The sequence below is a fragment of the Polistes canadensis genome, unplaced genomic scaffold (assembly GCF_001313835.1).
Source record: "Polistes canadensis isolate GaletaPanama2010 unplaced genomic scaffold, ASM131383v1 scaffold_21, whole genome shotgun sequence".
Classification (NCBI taxonomy): Eukaryota; Metazoa; Arthropoda; class Insecta; order Hymenoptera; family Vespidae; genus Polistes; species Polistes canadensis.
The window spans coordinates 643331-657925 of NW_014569568.1; positions in this window are offsets into that span (position 1 = coordinate 643331).

Consider the following 14595-nt stretch of genomic DNA (forward strand, 5'->3'; position numbering starts at 1 on the left):
TCTGAAAACCAAAAAATTCAAATCGCTATTTATTATGTACATTATTTAATTACATTAATTACAATATCTAAATACTCTTACCTGAAAACCAAAAAAACGACAATTAAAGTCTATTATTCTCACTTACTATAAGCAGTTTATTTATCTATATTTATAATAAATATTCTTTACTCTTTTTCACATGTGCTTTTTTTTATACTTTGTGCTTTTCTTTTTATCAGTCGCCACCTATTTCTTTATAATACATTTCCTTTACATATATATATATATATATATATATATAATTAATGTCAGAATAATTCGTGCGAAGAATTTTGTGATTAAAATTGTTTCATGATCAGAGAAGGTTTTGCAAAGAGTAAAGTAATCGTATCGTCAAAGCGAAGCTTCGTCCGTGGTCGAGGGTTTCGAATAACTGTGCGGTGTAAGAGTATAGCAGAAGAGCAGAAGGACATTGTGGGAACACGCGTGTCTTCTTCATCCTCAAGTGTTTACGTATGTACGAAGAGCACTAGGATATCCCCGACGCGCGTATACGTATAAACGTAGACGGTAGATAAAGAGTCATTCCGGTGCATATACCGGTGTATTATATACGTCATAGACAAAGCAGGATTATTTTTCGCGGTTGCAACTAAAGGCAAGTGTATTGTATCGTCGCGCGACAATACACTATCCCGGTTACTTCTATTCACACTCCTCGCTTTTCTTCGTTCGTGTTACACTGGTTTGACTAGTCTTCTAGAAGAACGAGTCGTAAAACGTGCTGCGATTCCATTTACTCGCTATTTTTCTTTTATTTATGAAGAAACGAATGTAAATCAATTTTGGATAAGAAAATATATTCAAGGGGAAAAATTTGCACAGAAGTAACTCGTGGAATCACGTGTAATAATCAAGCACCAACGATTACACGTGGCGCGTAGTTGTTGTTCGGTAATAAGAAGAAATCGGTATGGAAGATAAGACCAGAAGCCGTATCGAAAAGCTCTTATTTAATCCGTCGGCTGTGGCTCGGTCCGTTTACGAGGTAATTCAGGGGCGAATTATGGCGGCTCGCATGGGGATTAATCACGAATGGAAACGTGCTTGCTCTGGTGCTTGCTCGTGCGGACCGCGTAAGCGTGTATTTCACGCTCGCACGCGGAGGACAAGCGTGGAAGGTTTTAGATAGATCGATGGATGGATAGATAGATACGGAAAGAGAGAAACATATACAATATACATAGCTTTGGGAGTCGCGATTTTCTACGAGCTCATTTGCACCTAATACACGCATACACGGGCATACGATATATCTATGTCGATTTTACGCACACGCATAAACCTGCGTTATACATTGGCCGACCTAATTCTACGATTTGTCACGCCTCTTATTCCACACCTAGCTTTCACTGCTATACATCAGGGGGCGGACACCGAGAGTTACAGCCGTTGTGTTTGCGAGCAAACACGCACACACGTACTTGTAATATACATTTATATTTGTATTACGCGTTTATGAGTGCAACTTATAGTTCACGAAGGTTCCAGATTCGTTTATAAAAGAAATATTATCTATCAACGTGCAGGTTACATTCCTGTTACAAGATTCTTCTTCAATCGTTCATTACCGTGTCTTGTATCCGTCTACCCGATACCGCGATCGTGATAGGGATTGATAGTATACTTTATCTATCCAAATACCACGTATTTATATGCATAGGTACGACGGAATTCGAGTTAGGCTTAAGTCAACAAGATCTCGACTTACGAGCTCGACGTTCGGAACAAGTTGATCGTTTGCATGAGCACGAGACTAGATCGAACGTCTAAGAAAAATTGTATCCTTTCGTGATTAAGGAACGTTTAGAAATTTCATTTGGAAAGGTTACTTTACAAATTGTCGATTATTATTTTTATCCAATTTTTGTCAATATTTTCATAATTTTGTTGCTCTTAGTTAAATTGTAAGATTCCTTAATACTTATTTTCTCTAATAAATTTTCACGAAGTTTTATTGTAGTAGATATGTAGCATTATTTATAGCCGAGATTAGGCATTCGATATATAACATACGATTTGATATAATAATCAGATTAGATTCGTCAATCAGCATTCAAGTTTTTTTTTTACTTATTTGTAATATCTAATGATCCAGACGTCGTTCAAGCAAAGACAGGAAGAACAATAAAGCAACTTCATTGAGGACAGGCATGTGCCAGGCGTTAGGCAGTCGTAAAGATAATAAGTCAGGCACGTTGTCAAGCACGCTCGAACAAGCTTGTACGGTGTCTTTATATAGGAGTGATCGACGTTTATTTAAAAATCTGATTCGACATAGATTGTCACGGCTGATATTCGATGATAACCGATGATAGATCTAACGAAAAATGTTGCCACTGAAATATTATTTATCACGAAAATTTGTAATTAAAAAAAAAAAAAGAAAATACGCTTCCGTATTCGCCGACATACTTTTGACGCGTTGCGTATTTTCCGTCTAATTAACTTTCGCGATTGGCACGTGTAATAGTATAGACCAGACTAAAGCAGAAAGAAATTAGCATATACATACGTATAAATATATCACGAAGGATCTTTACAAAATGTAGAACTATACCTCGTTACTAGTGGAATACAACTTTCTATTATGCAACTTGCGTTGAATCTTTTCAACATGGATTATCGTCATTACTGCATGATTATTATCGATTAATAGCCGATAATGTCGGATTTTAGAAAAATCTTGGAGTTAAGTTTAAAATCAATTTTGTTGGATCTGAATTCCACTTGAATGTCTTTGAATGAATCAACGACCGGTCCTGTCGAGCTGTCATCGGTCAGCCCTCGTTAAGGCGAATAATTTAGCGAGCCTCGTAAAATCTCGCATCGACAACATCGTCGTCGTCGTCGTCGTGGTTGTCGTCTCGCAAACGGTTATCTGTGTCAACTCGGAGCTCCCCGAGCATTGATACTGCACGATAGTTCAGCTCTGATTCGCTGATGGTTGTTTCTTTCTTTCTTTCTTTCTCTCTTTCTCTCTCTCTCTCTCTCTTTTTCTCGAAAGACGCTTATGCGAGTTCGTTGCCAGTTGGTTTATCGTTTTGCTTTTATTTCTATTACCTTAGACTCGTGCCAAATCGGGGTCTACCTATACTTTCTCTTAATTTATAATATAAAGACGACCGATAAGCTTTTCTCGAACGGACCGGATTGGAATATGTTGTCTGTTGAAGCCAACGGGAGAAGTTACCTACGGTAGCACCCTATCTCGCGATTCTACCTCACGATCCTGCACCAATCCTGCACCGATCCTGCCACGATCCTGCCACGATCTTGACAACCCACGCGATGCCTAAGCATCCTCTAAAGGATTCTACTGTTTTATACCGTAATATATCGAAGACTTTGATCTTGATTTATTACACATTTTCATTTACTATTTTTATTTTCTACAATTATAGTTTCCACTTTTCTATGAATTATTTAGAATATCATGAATGAATATTATCGTTGATCTATTGAAATTGATAAAAAAAAAGAAAAAAAAAAATACAAATAAGATCGTTGAGATAACGATCGCTCACAGAGATCAGCCACAAGACAAGTTTGATTTTTTTTTGTGTGATATTTTTTAAAACGATTAATAAAGTTTCGAGTTTATCGGTAAATTGAGGTATTTTTTTGTCAATCTTGGATCTAGAACTCGTTCGTTGGAATATATTACTCGACTCCCACTTATGTTTAGAAATGTATTTAAAGACTGGCTGTGCTTGCACAAGCCGGTTCAAGGATCGAACATGGGCAAACGATCGGCTCGCAAAGTGTGAGATACTTATATAATTCGAGCTATGTAAGCACGTTTCTAAGCATGCGATACCACAAGAAAATGCATCTCTTTCGAGAAATGAGAGAATTCAACGTTCGAATATATCTTTCTTCTTACCTAACCTTATTGAAAATAATATTCCTTTTTACATGAAACGGGAATCCTTCCGGTGATAGATTTTGCTCCTAAGAAACGTAAATCGTAGTCTCCAGCTTGATGGAATGTTCGTAAGAAATGGCTGGAAGATCGTGAGAGAGCAAGGACAAATGATTTTAAAGAAGACAGGAAGTAGTTTAGCCGCAACTATGCGACCCTCATTTTTAACGATTCTAGATCGATCGAAAGATCGAAATCGCATCGTTGAAAATTCTGGACAATCTCACAAATACAACAATTAACGACGAATAATCGGATTACTTTGGAATTATTTGCAAAGAAGAAAATATAAAAAAAACAAGAATAGAGAGAGAGAGAGAGAGAGAGAGAGAGAGATAACATGTCTTGAATTCCTCCGAGTCGGGAAAAGAAACGGAACGAAGATAAGGATCGGAACGCGTCGAGGCGATCGAGTTCAGAAACAATTTGTCCTGCGCGAACTAGATACGACCTTAATTTTTGTCTTTCTCTTTCTCTCGTTCTGAACGTAACGTACTGACACCGTACAAGACAAGTAATAATTTCTACGATCTCGCACATATAGCTCGTACTTCTAAGAAGTCCAACGAGTTAGGAAAATAATGTCCAGGCAATATTTTATATTAGCAAGAACATTTTCTTAGACCGGAAAGCATCTTTTCTCTTTCGTTAAGCAATATGTATATTTGTGTATGCGAGTATTTTTGATCCTTAGAACTTACCTACGATGCACGTTGGATCGTTGCAGGATGCAATCTCTAACAAGATCGCTAACTCGAATAATACTTTGTATCGATCGTCTCAAGGGTTTATAAATAGGTATGTAAGTACTTAAATATCAACGATCGGCTTTGGTTTTCTTTTCCTTTCGGCACAGAGCCACCGACTCGCGTTGTTTCTATCATAATTCCTTCATAACTACCGATTTCATTCTCTTCTTTCTTTAATAATAATCGTTCGGGAAATTTTCTAACTCTCGTGTAATCGATAAATTCATATAAAGAGGTACACAACTTGTTCTTAGAAACAAGAATGTTATTTATACGAATGCATCTCATCGATGTTTTATATTGCCAACGACAAAAAGAGTCTCGTGAGCTAACTTACGGGATCTACTTTTCTCTCAAACTCTCATCGTGTTCTTCTCTCGTATGATATCTCTTGCATACTCAAGACTCGTACGAGTCCGACATCGTTTTGAATAATTTAGCAATCGATAATGTTTAAATCAACGCGCGCAATCCACTTTCCATCCTAACGAAAAGCATCTTTTTTTTTCTCAAGATATAGATATATAGATATATATCTATAGATATAGACTTACTTATTTATGCATAACACGCGTAATACCGTTACGCGGAAAGCATCTTGCTTTAATAGTCATTTCTCGACTACCAGGCTTTTCTCGCCTAGCTTTAATGGATCTAATCCGGTATATTCGAGCAGATAAAAAAGAAGAGCGAAAAACGAAGATGATTTCTCTCTCGGTCTCTCTAATACCGCGAGAAAGAAGAATTGATTTAGAGTTTTTCGAGGTACTTCGAAGGTTGGGTCAAAAGTGGAAGAAGAATTCCCGTTCCATTGGTCAAATCATCTTGCCTGTGTTTCTGTGGTGGTGTTCTCGTAGATCTTTTAGAAGAGAGAGGGAGAGAGAGAGAGAGAGATGGAGAGATAAAGAAGAACGGCGGTCTCTTTATAGCATGTTTCCGGTCGCAATGAGGTTGCACGTGACTCCGATCCTCTTGACTTCACTTCGCAGCTACCTGTCCCAATTTAATCTATCCCAGTCTGGAGGACCGAGTCGTCTCGTCGATTACACGCCGAGAGAAGCGAGGAAGGCCTCCGCAAACCGCAAAGGGCTCTCATCTACGCGTGTAAATAATACACCTGCGAATGCTAATACCCGTCTTACACCCGTTACGAGAGAGGGAGAGAGAGAGAGAGAGACCAAAGTTACACCTCGCGAACGTGGCGGCACTCTTCTCTTTTATAATGAGAACGAGAAACGATCATTCTCGCGCGCGTGAAAATAACCTTTCTGATCGGGCCCCTCCTGATTTGGGACTCGATTATGTCTCATTTTGCTTCTACTTTGGCTTATTCTTTTTCTTTTCTTTTCAAGATGATTAACTTTTCAAGATGAATAAAAAATTTCCGACAAAACTTGAAATTAGATTTGTCGTAAAAGTAGAACAGATCCAAGTGAAATATCGTTGATGACTTTTCATGGACTGTTAATAGGGTTTCAACGACGGGTATCTCTTTCTCCGTAAAGTCCATGTTAATTAGTTGTCGAACGGTAGCAGCTACTCGAGGAACTTGTATTCTCGTAGCGCATACAGCTGTATCGAGCGGATTGCTTCATTAATGGGCGGCTACTTTCCTATCCTGAGATATCGGCCAAGTTAATTTTATTAATTGCATTACCTGAACTCGAATTGCGTAATAGCTTGGCAAAGGACTGTCACCGAGTGTAATATCGTTTCAAGTATGCACGACTCCCGTCTACTTCCATTTTACATTTGATATATTTTTTAGTATTTCTCTATGCACGTTAGAGATACCTCATGTTTGGTTTTATTTTTTGTTCGCAGAAAAGGGGATAGAATAAAATGTAGAAATCACGAGTTGAAGATTGGACCCGACGATGGATCAAACGAAAAGATCTAATCTTTCCTTATTACGAGATGATATTCCTCTCTTGCGTCCTATACACAGGTTCATTCAGAAGGTATAGTTTATGAATGAATGAATGCTCGGTGCACGTCGAGGTTGTTGAATCGTTCATTAGCATAGGCACGACCCGCGGCGACATCGAGCGTCCTCCCGTACCGTTATCCTTGCTGCCTTGCCAGAGGCAATAAGGATCACCGTTGTAAATTGCTTCGATATAAATTACGTGATCATCTTTAACGGATCGACGTCGAGCAGTTTGCAGTTGCAGTATGCTTGTCGTTACAACCAGCGAAAGTCCGATACACGCGAACTGCCACGCGCTCAAATCTGCCTTACACGTGTTTTACATGATTAATATTTTATGCACTTTTGCACTTATATACGATGCATAACATTTAAACGACGACAACTCCATCGCTGCGATATCATTTTTCACAAGAAATTATTTATTTTATATTAATATTGTAAAGAGGGAGAGAAATAAATGATTTTTCCGGCATGCAAATGAATAGAAAGGGAATTGATTCCCGATCATTTCGGGGTAAGTAAATGTTGATGAGCGTTTAGCCGGAAGACTTTTTCGAGACTCGTCATGGTCCAGCGAGCACGGCAATCCGAAGCACCGTGAAGCGATGTGAGAGGACAGGTGCGACCAGGTGCTCGCTCGGCTTACAGTCGACACCCTCGTTCGATATCGTATCGTTTTGCCTGAAGCGTTATTTCGCGCAAACCATTCTTCATCTTCCGTTATCTTTCCGCACTCCTATAATAAATACTTCCCAAATAATATTCCATATTTTATTTATTTATTTACTTGATTTCTTTTTTTTTTTTTTCAATTCCACACGACACAAATTCTTGTTTAAGAAATAATTTGTTTTTTCTTTACGACTTCTTCGAGATCAATTTTATGCTTGGATGAATTTACTTGCATCGATCTAGTTGAATAGATCAGCATGGATTAGCAAAGTGTGAGTCGAATTAAATATTCAAATACGAGAGTAATTTATATGTTTATTCGAAGAGTCGATTATATATAAGTGGATTGCAAAAAATGTTCGTTTTCAATTTCGAGAGGGGGAGGGAAGTCCTAGCTTGTAAATATTCTGATTAATACTTATATTACCGCGAAATAATACACTTTTTATTTCTTTCCTCTCTCTGTCACACTCTGCGTAAAGATTGGATCAACTATCGAACATAAAATATATTTTGAAGTTGTATCGTACATAAATCTAATTCTTATTGACGAGAATGAATCATTCTGCTCGGTCACTAGAACCACGAGAAAGAGAATCGACTTTACACCGTTGTTCATTATCCTTTCGCGGTCAGTGTCTGTTAAGAATAAAAAGAAGAAGAATATCGCGATACGATGCGAATCGTATTGTCGTGGGAGAGTCCTTCGATTCGGATTAACGGGAAAGAAGAGAAAGAGATGAGATAGATCGATGATTTTTTAGCGTTTAGCCTCGGTTCTTCGCTGCGGGTCAACGAGACGCGTCACACTCATTTGCACGACTAAATAATATTCTCAATTCGATTCTTTTCTGCAAATCTTCAAACACGTTTTTCTCCAAGGACTTTTGCAAAATTTTCTAAAAAACAAATGCGTAGACAAGAAAATCCTTCCTCCGTTTTTCAGACCATTTTTTAACGTGTTTTTAATTGCACGCGTGACGGTTGCATGGGTCTAGCGCCAAAATTCTTATAACTTTTTTCAAAGGAAACATTTTCATATTGACGATCAAAACAACGACCGAAATAATCTTTGTTTCTTGTTCGATTACTCGAATATATTATTTACAAGCATATCGCATTCCACTCGATCCGATTCGTTACCATACTTAGATCGTTGTTGGAACGCGAAGACGCAACTATTAAGGGTCTACGGAAGTTAAAAGCATTGCAAAAGGGACCGAGAGAAATAGATACGCCTCTTCCTATTTCCTTACACGTTACGATAGATTCTCGAGATAAGAAGAATTTTAATTTAACGTCGCGTCCTCGAATAGAAAAGAACGAAGAAGAAAATTCTAAGTAAAATCAAGTTCGTAAGTTCTCGTTGATACGTTATACGTAACTATAAAACGTATTCGCATCGCGAGAATCTATTTATTTGCTTCCGCCTTAAACGAAAGTAGGATGATGCCTTTAGCCACAGGCATTTATTTATACGTTACTTACTACGCCTAATGTTATATATACTACGTTGATTGTGAGTCATAGAAAGATTTTTCAAACTTTCTAAAATTGATTAACTTTTTTTTCTAGCCTAGATAAAAAGTCTTACCAAAGTTTATAATATTTAGATATTACACTAAGAAAATTTCTTTAAATATTTTCTATTTGTCTTAAACATTGGAAAACCTAATTTCACATTATTTTATTGCAGTTTTAAGTGAGATTCAAGTACCTTTTCAAGTTCTTATATCATTAATATTAATTGTTGTTATTAAAACTGTATATAAACTGTATCTACATATACATACTTAGATGTATAAAGACCGACGAGTTCGCGGGTCCGTAGAATTTTCACTTCGTTACGGGAGTGAAACTATTTTTTTGCCGTTCTTGCGATAAGTCCGATGGATATGGCGTCGTCGCGTGTTTAGACGATGGTTCGACGCGTTCCGATAAATCTCCAGCCTTTCCAATTTCCTTCTGTCTCAAACACTCCCTCATTTCTTTTTTTTCTTTTTTTTTTTTATATATCTAAAGTTAACATTTTCAAGTAAATAAATAAAAGACACGTAACGGTAGAGAATCGTGCTTGTTAATAATTCAATTCTTTCGGTACCGTCGATGGATTTTTCAGTTTATTCAATTTTCTTTATCGTAAGTCCCCATTGATTTTGATAAATGTTAGATGGTACATCGATTCAACTAAGCGTGAATGTCTATCCACAAAAATCATCGGAAACATTTATCTATGGCCGATCATACTCCTTCGAGCTGCTGGAATTTTATGAAAGGATATCGTAGTCTTCTCTCTCTCTCTCTTTCTCCTTTGAAAGAAGGAAGGAAGGAAGACAGGCAAAATTATTTATATTGTAAATGATCGAGCTCACGGTGCATAAATTCTGATCTTCTTGCCGGAATGCATGTACGTATATGTATTACAAATCACTTTATTTCGCGAGTAGATTTTATATGAAAAGAGAGAGAGAGAAAACGAGAGGGACGGGGGAGATCCCGTCGCTTATAATCGCAAGATTATGCAAACAGATTGGTAGCATTGAACGTAATGGTGGTATCGATACTGTTACGAGTGTAGATTTTTCACGTAAATGGTGGAAAGACAAGAGGAAGAAAATGTTGACCGGATTGGCGAGGTAATCAATTTCGTATCGTTGGAATAGTTGTTCGATAAATCAAATGATGGATTGGTAGATCGTTTTGCATCGATTACCAGGATCCGGAGTAACGGTGGTCGCGTGCTGTCGGCACTGAACTCTCGTCTTGTCGCCTATGGTGATCGAATAAAAGAAAATAAGGCAGCCGTCTGCCTACTGCCGATGGTGGCAGTAGGGGCCGAAAAAGAAATGGTCGTCTTTGGACGAGTCGCTGTTTCTCTTCTACAGACATACGGTGAACATGTAGAAATATATAGGTAGATAGAGCAAGGATAGTAGTAGTAGTCGTAGTAAGGTGAAACACGAAAGAGAGCCGGATACGTTTCCTCGGCAGGGAGCCTGGCCAATCGCAGCACGGTGGGCGCCGCGGGTAGGAGGAGACAGTTCCGCGCCGACAGGCGACGTAATCACCCGCGGCCCCGTCTGCAGCCGTTGCTCTCTGGCCCCTCCGGGCCTCTCTGGCCCCTCCGGGCCACTCTTCTTTCTTTTCTCTCTCCCACCACCGGCCGGACCCGACAGGGTCGCGAACCCCTCGGTCCACGCGACAAACGAGCCTTCCCAGTTCTTCGTTTATCGGGTTGCATCCTCTTCAGGGGTAAGCACAACTTTTCATTCCTGATATGACCTTAACATAGGAAACGAAAAATTTCAGCATAGAATGTTCGACCTCGGTCGTCGATCACCTTTGCAGGCGTCTCAAATTGCAGTCAGAACATCCCCGCTCGTCTTACACTCGGAGTGTGTAATTTCGCGTTATTTTCTCATTATATTCACACAGGGGCAGAACGTGGAAGATGAGAAGCCAATGCGTAATCCGGTGCCGAAAGAAGATGAGGAAGGCGTTGAAACGATAAAATACCGTGACAGAGTTCGATGAAATTGTAAAAGGATTTCACGCGTATGCGCGAACGAATCAAGATCAAGGGGGGGGGGAGAGAGGATGCTCTTTAAGAATTTAATCCGATGATTATAGGCTCTTGCTCGGAAAGCATGAACTTTATTGTTGAAGCCTATCGATCTCTTAAGAAGAGTATCGTAGAAGAAGAGGAAGAAGAAGGTTAGACCTTTTGACCTCTCGTCATTTATAATATTTCAAGAGCTTCCTTCTCTCTGTCCCTCCCTCCCTCCCTCCCTCCCTCGCTCTTCCTACACAGTCATCGTCGATGCAAATGCTCGATAAAAAGAAGAACAAAAAAGTAGAGCTCTCTCTTGAAAGACATTACCTACCCTACCGTGTTCCGGCAGAACACACACCGAAAGAGAATAAGACGGTCTCTCGCACCTGCTTTCGTTCGGCCCGATGTATGCTCGTTGACCCCAACGATTACATCGTCTTTCGGTCTTTCGAGAATTGTTTTTTCCAACCGATTACGATCTTTCTTTTCTTCCTTTCGTCCGATCGATCATATCCACTACCGTGTGCCACTGAAAATCACAGGATATCCTTTACGAAAATGCACCGTCATCATCGGCATCGTAGAATAGACAAAAAAGTCCTTCCCAGGGAAGGATATGCAGATACAAGGAAAAGAAGAAGAATTATTTCGTGAAATTCTATACGTCTATCACGATCGTGAATTTTGTCTGCATCATTATTAAGACTTAACTATAGATTAATTTATGGGTCACTCATTCCAACTGTCATTTATTCCTCATTTTCATATCATAGTTACCGTTTTAACGAGCGAGAAAGATAATTGTAAATCGCTAAGAGGAATAACATCGATCATGCGAAATATAATTTATCGATTTAAGAGGTGCGTTAGCCTCCTCTCCTCCACGCGAAATAAATGTTATCTTCTTTGCTTATTCCGCCACGCACAAGGGCTTCTTTCTTCTTCTATTTTCTCCTAGTTCTCGACTCGTGCGTCCTGTAACGCCCAGCGCCTCTAGCGTTTCTTGCATCGGCTCGGTTGCACACGTGCACCAAACGCGAGAAATTCCCTTTGCAAATATTTCATACTTAAAATATTAAATATAGAAAATAAAAGAGAGATATACGATTAACCCAAAATTCTCTCTCTCTCTCTCTCTCTCTCTCTCTCTCAAATGAATATTAAATGAAGTAGGTGCGAATATGCTTTAAAGGATAAATAAAAAAGGATAAAGAAATCGCGTGCAAGTCGTAAGATGTTGGCGACGACGTGATCGTGACGAAAAGGGACGAGAAAGGGACGATAAAGGGCCCCGCCCATTTACGTAGGATCGCTCGTTATAAGGCGTCAGGTGCCCGAGACCGTTGACGCGCGGCCGTTACTACGATAATAATGTATGCTACCAATAAGAATATAGGCGTAGAAGAGGGACAAGATGCCGCATGCGTGTCTTAGAGGGTTATGAGACGTCCAACGCGTCCTAGAGGCCATGTGCTCTCCTTCGCGAACAAGGACGAAAGGGAGTTTTAACCGTTGCCTTTTCGGCAACCCAGACGAACACCAGCTGATCGAACTGACCCTCTATTTTAAGTACCACCATCGGAGCCATGTGCTTCCCGCGCTTTTTCTTACTTTTTTTTAACATTCTTCTTAAAAACCATCAATAAGAAACACTATCATCAAATATTCGTAATAGTTCGTTCATTGTATTATACCTAAATATGAGATCATTAGAATTCGTAATAGTGGTCAAATAGTATAATATTATATTTCTAAATAAATAGAAAAATAATGAATCGACATTGCTATATAAAATAAATTCCAATGCTTATTAATTAATGTTTATCCCTTCGACGGTTCTTAGATGCAGTCAAACTGAAGATAATCGATAAGCTCGATAACAAAGTTAATGCTCGCACGAAATTCTCTTATCCGCATGTCGTTGGAATACGTAATGAAGTTTTAGCGAGAAGTCACACGTTCGACTCGGGCCGACGGTTCAACGGTCGTGCTTTAGGTGCAAAAGGGACACATCAACGTAGTAGTACCCACTCAGGCTACTTTACCTAAATAGTTATGCACCCCTTTTAGAGCGATGGCGGTACAACTCGCACAAGCTGCAGCGGCAATTCTAATGTCCGTATGTCTATGTTCGTTATTCGTTGCACTTGCTGAAACAGCTGTGGCACCTGTTTGCTGACTTTCCTGGCGTAAGGTGCAACGTTTCCCCCATACATACCTCTACAATTCCCTCTATCGAGTTCACCCTGTAATATCCGCCAGGATAGATCATTGGTCCTGGGTTAATGGCATCCGCGTCCTGTCTTTTTAAATTCACCCTTGACGTCCGATCAATTTTCCCATTTATTTTTTTCGATTTCCATATTCAAATAATAAGTAAGTACTTTTTGTCTACGTAACATAGAATGTTATAAGATTAGAATATGATTATTATTTTGTAAGCCGTTATCGTACGATTAGATAATAAAAATAGGAGTAAGGTTAACGTTAGGCGTTTTAACCACCGTTAAAGCCCTCTTCTTCTCTTTGCACGTGCGGATACTATTCTGCAAGAGTTACGAGTACTTATGCAACCTGGTAAAATATTGACTACGGATAGTAACGCACACGACAAGGCGTGGTACCGATATTTACGATATCGTACAAGCATAGACGGTTAATGTAATTCAACGTCGTTGAATTTTCGTAATAAACATCATGATGAATTACGATCTCATCGGGTATACCTATTCGGATTGCCTATAGTGTCATTATTAACGACTATTTTTTATTAACGAACTCTTGTTACTTTCGTTCACGTGTAACATGGAATTTCACGCAGGATAGATTCTACAAGAGAGTTTGTTATTTAGACAATAGGGATAAGCATGTTTATTTATTGCTATTTAATGTAGAACCTTGTTTGTCTCGTAGACCAAGAATATTACTAAATGTTTAAGTAAAAATGATAGAAAAGCTTCCGTTTGGATTTCGTTCGAACGGTAAAGCTTGGAAGATTGTTGTATGTGGAATGAGAGTGCAGGGAGTATACATGTGCTAGAGAATTGGATTAATTTAGGAGTTTTATTATTCCCCTACTATAACCATTAGTTATCCTTCGATAAATTTAAAATTCTACATATGTAGTATATATTCATTGAAAGAAATTTTTCGTCGGTCATATCCTGACAGTTATTAAAATGTTCCCTAATCAAGAAGTTCCCTTTCCGTTTTTATTCATTTCACACGCCTATGTTGCTTTCTTTCGATCTTATGGAAACGCGTTGATTTACTCGGAGCACGTAGACACCTATACACGTACGTAAAATACCTGTACACTTACACCGTGTATGTTAACGTCAGGGAGAAGCAACAAGTTTGCCCAAAGTCCAATTTTGTTGGAGAAAGAAGGGAGGGAACACAAAGTTTTGTTCTGTGCAGGAAGCGTAGTTCCGCTTGGTTCCGCGTAACGGTGACGGTGTGAACTCTGGGGGCCACGATGGACGGGTTAAGAGAACATTTTTTTCGATAAGATTTTTCACGTTCATCTTTCGCGTTTATGCTCTTTCTTATAATCCTAATTCTAATCCTACAAAAATATATACGTTTATCTCTACTATCACATTGTATATCGAAGCTTAAAATAAATAAAAGCAAATTTGAAATGAACTTTTATAAGGACATATTATTATCGATCGGAAGCATCTGGCGAACGTGATAAGGGACGAATATATTATATTAA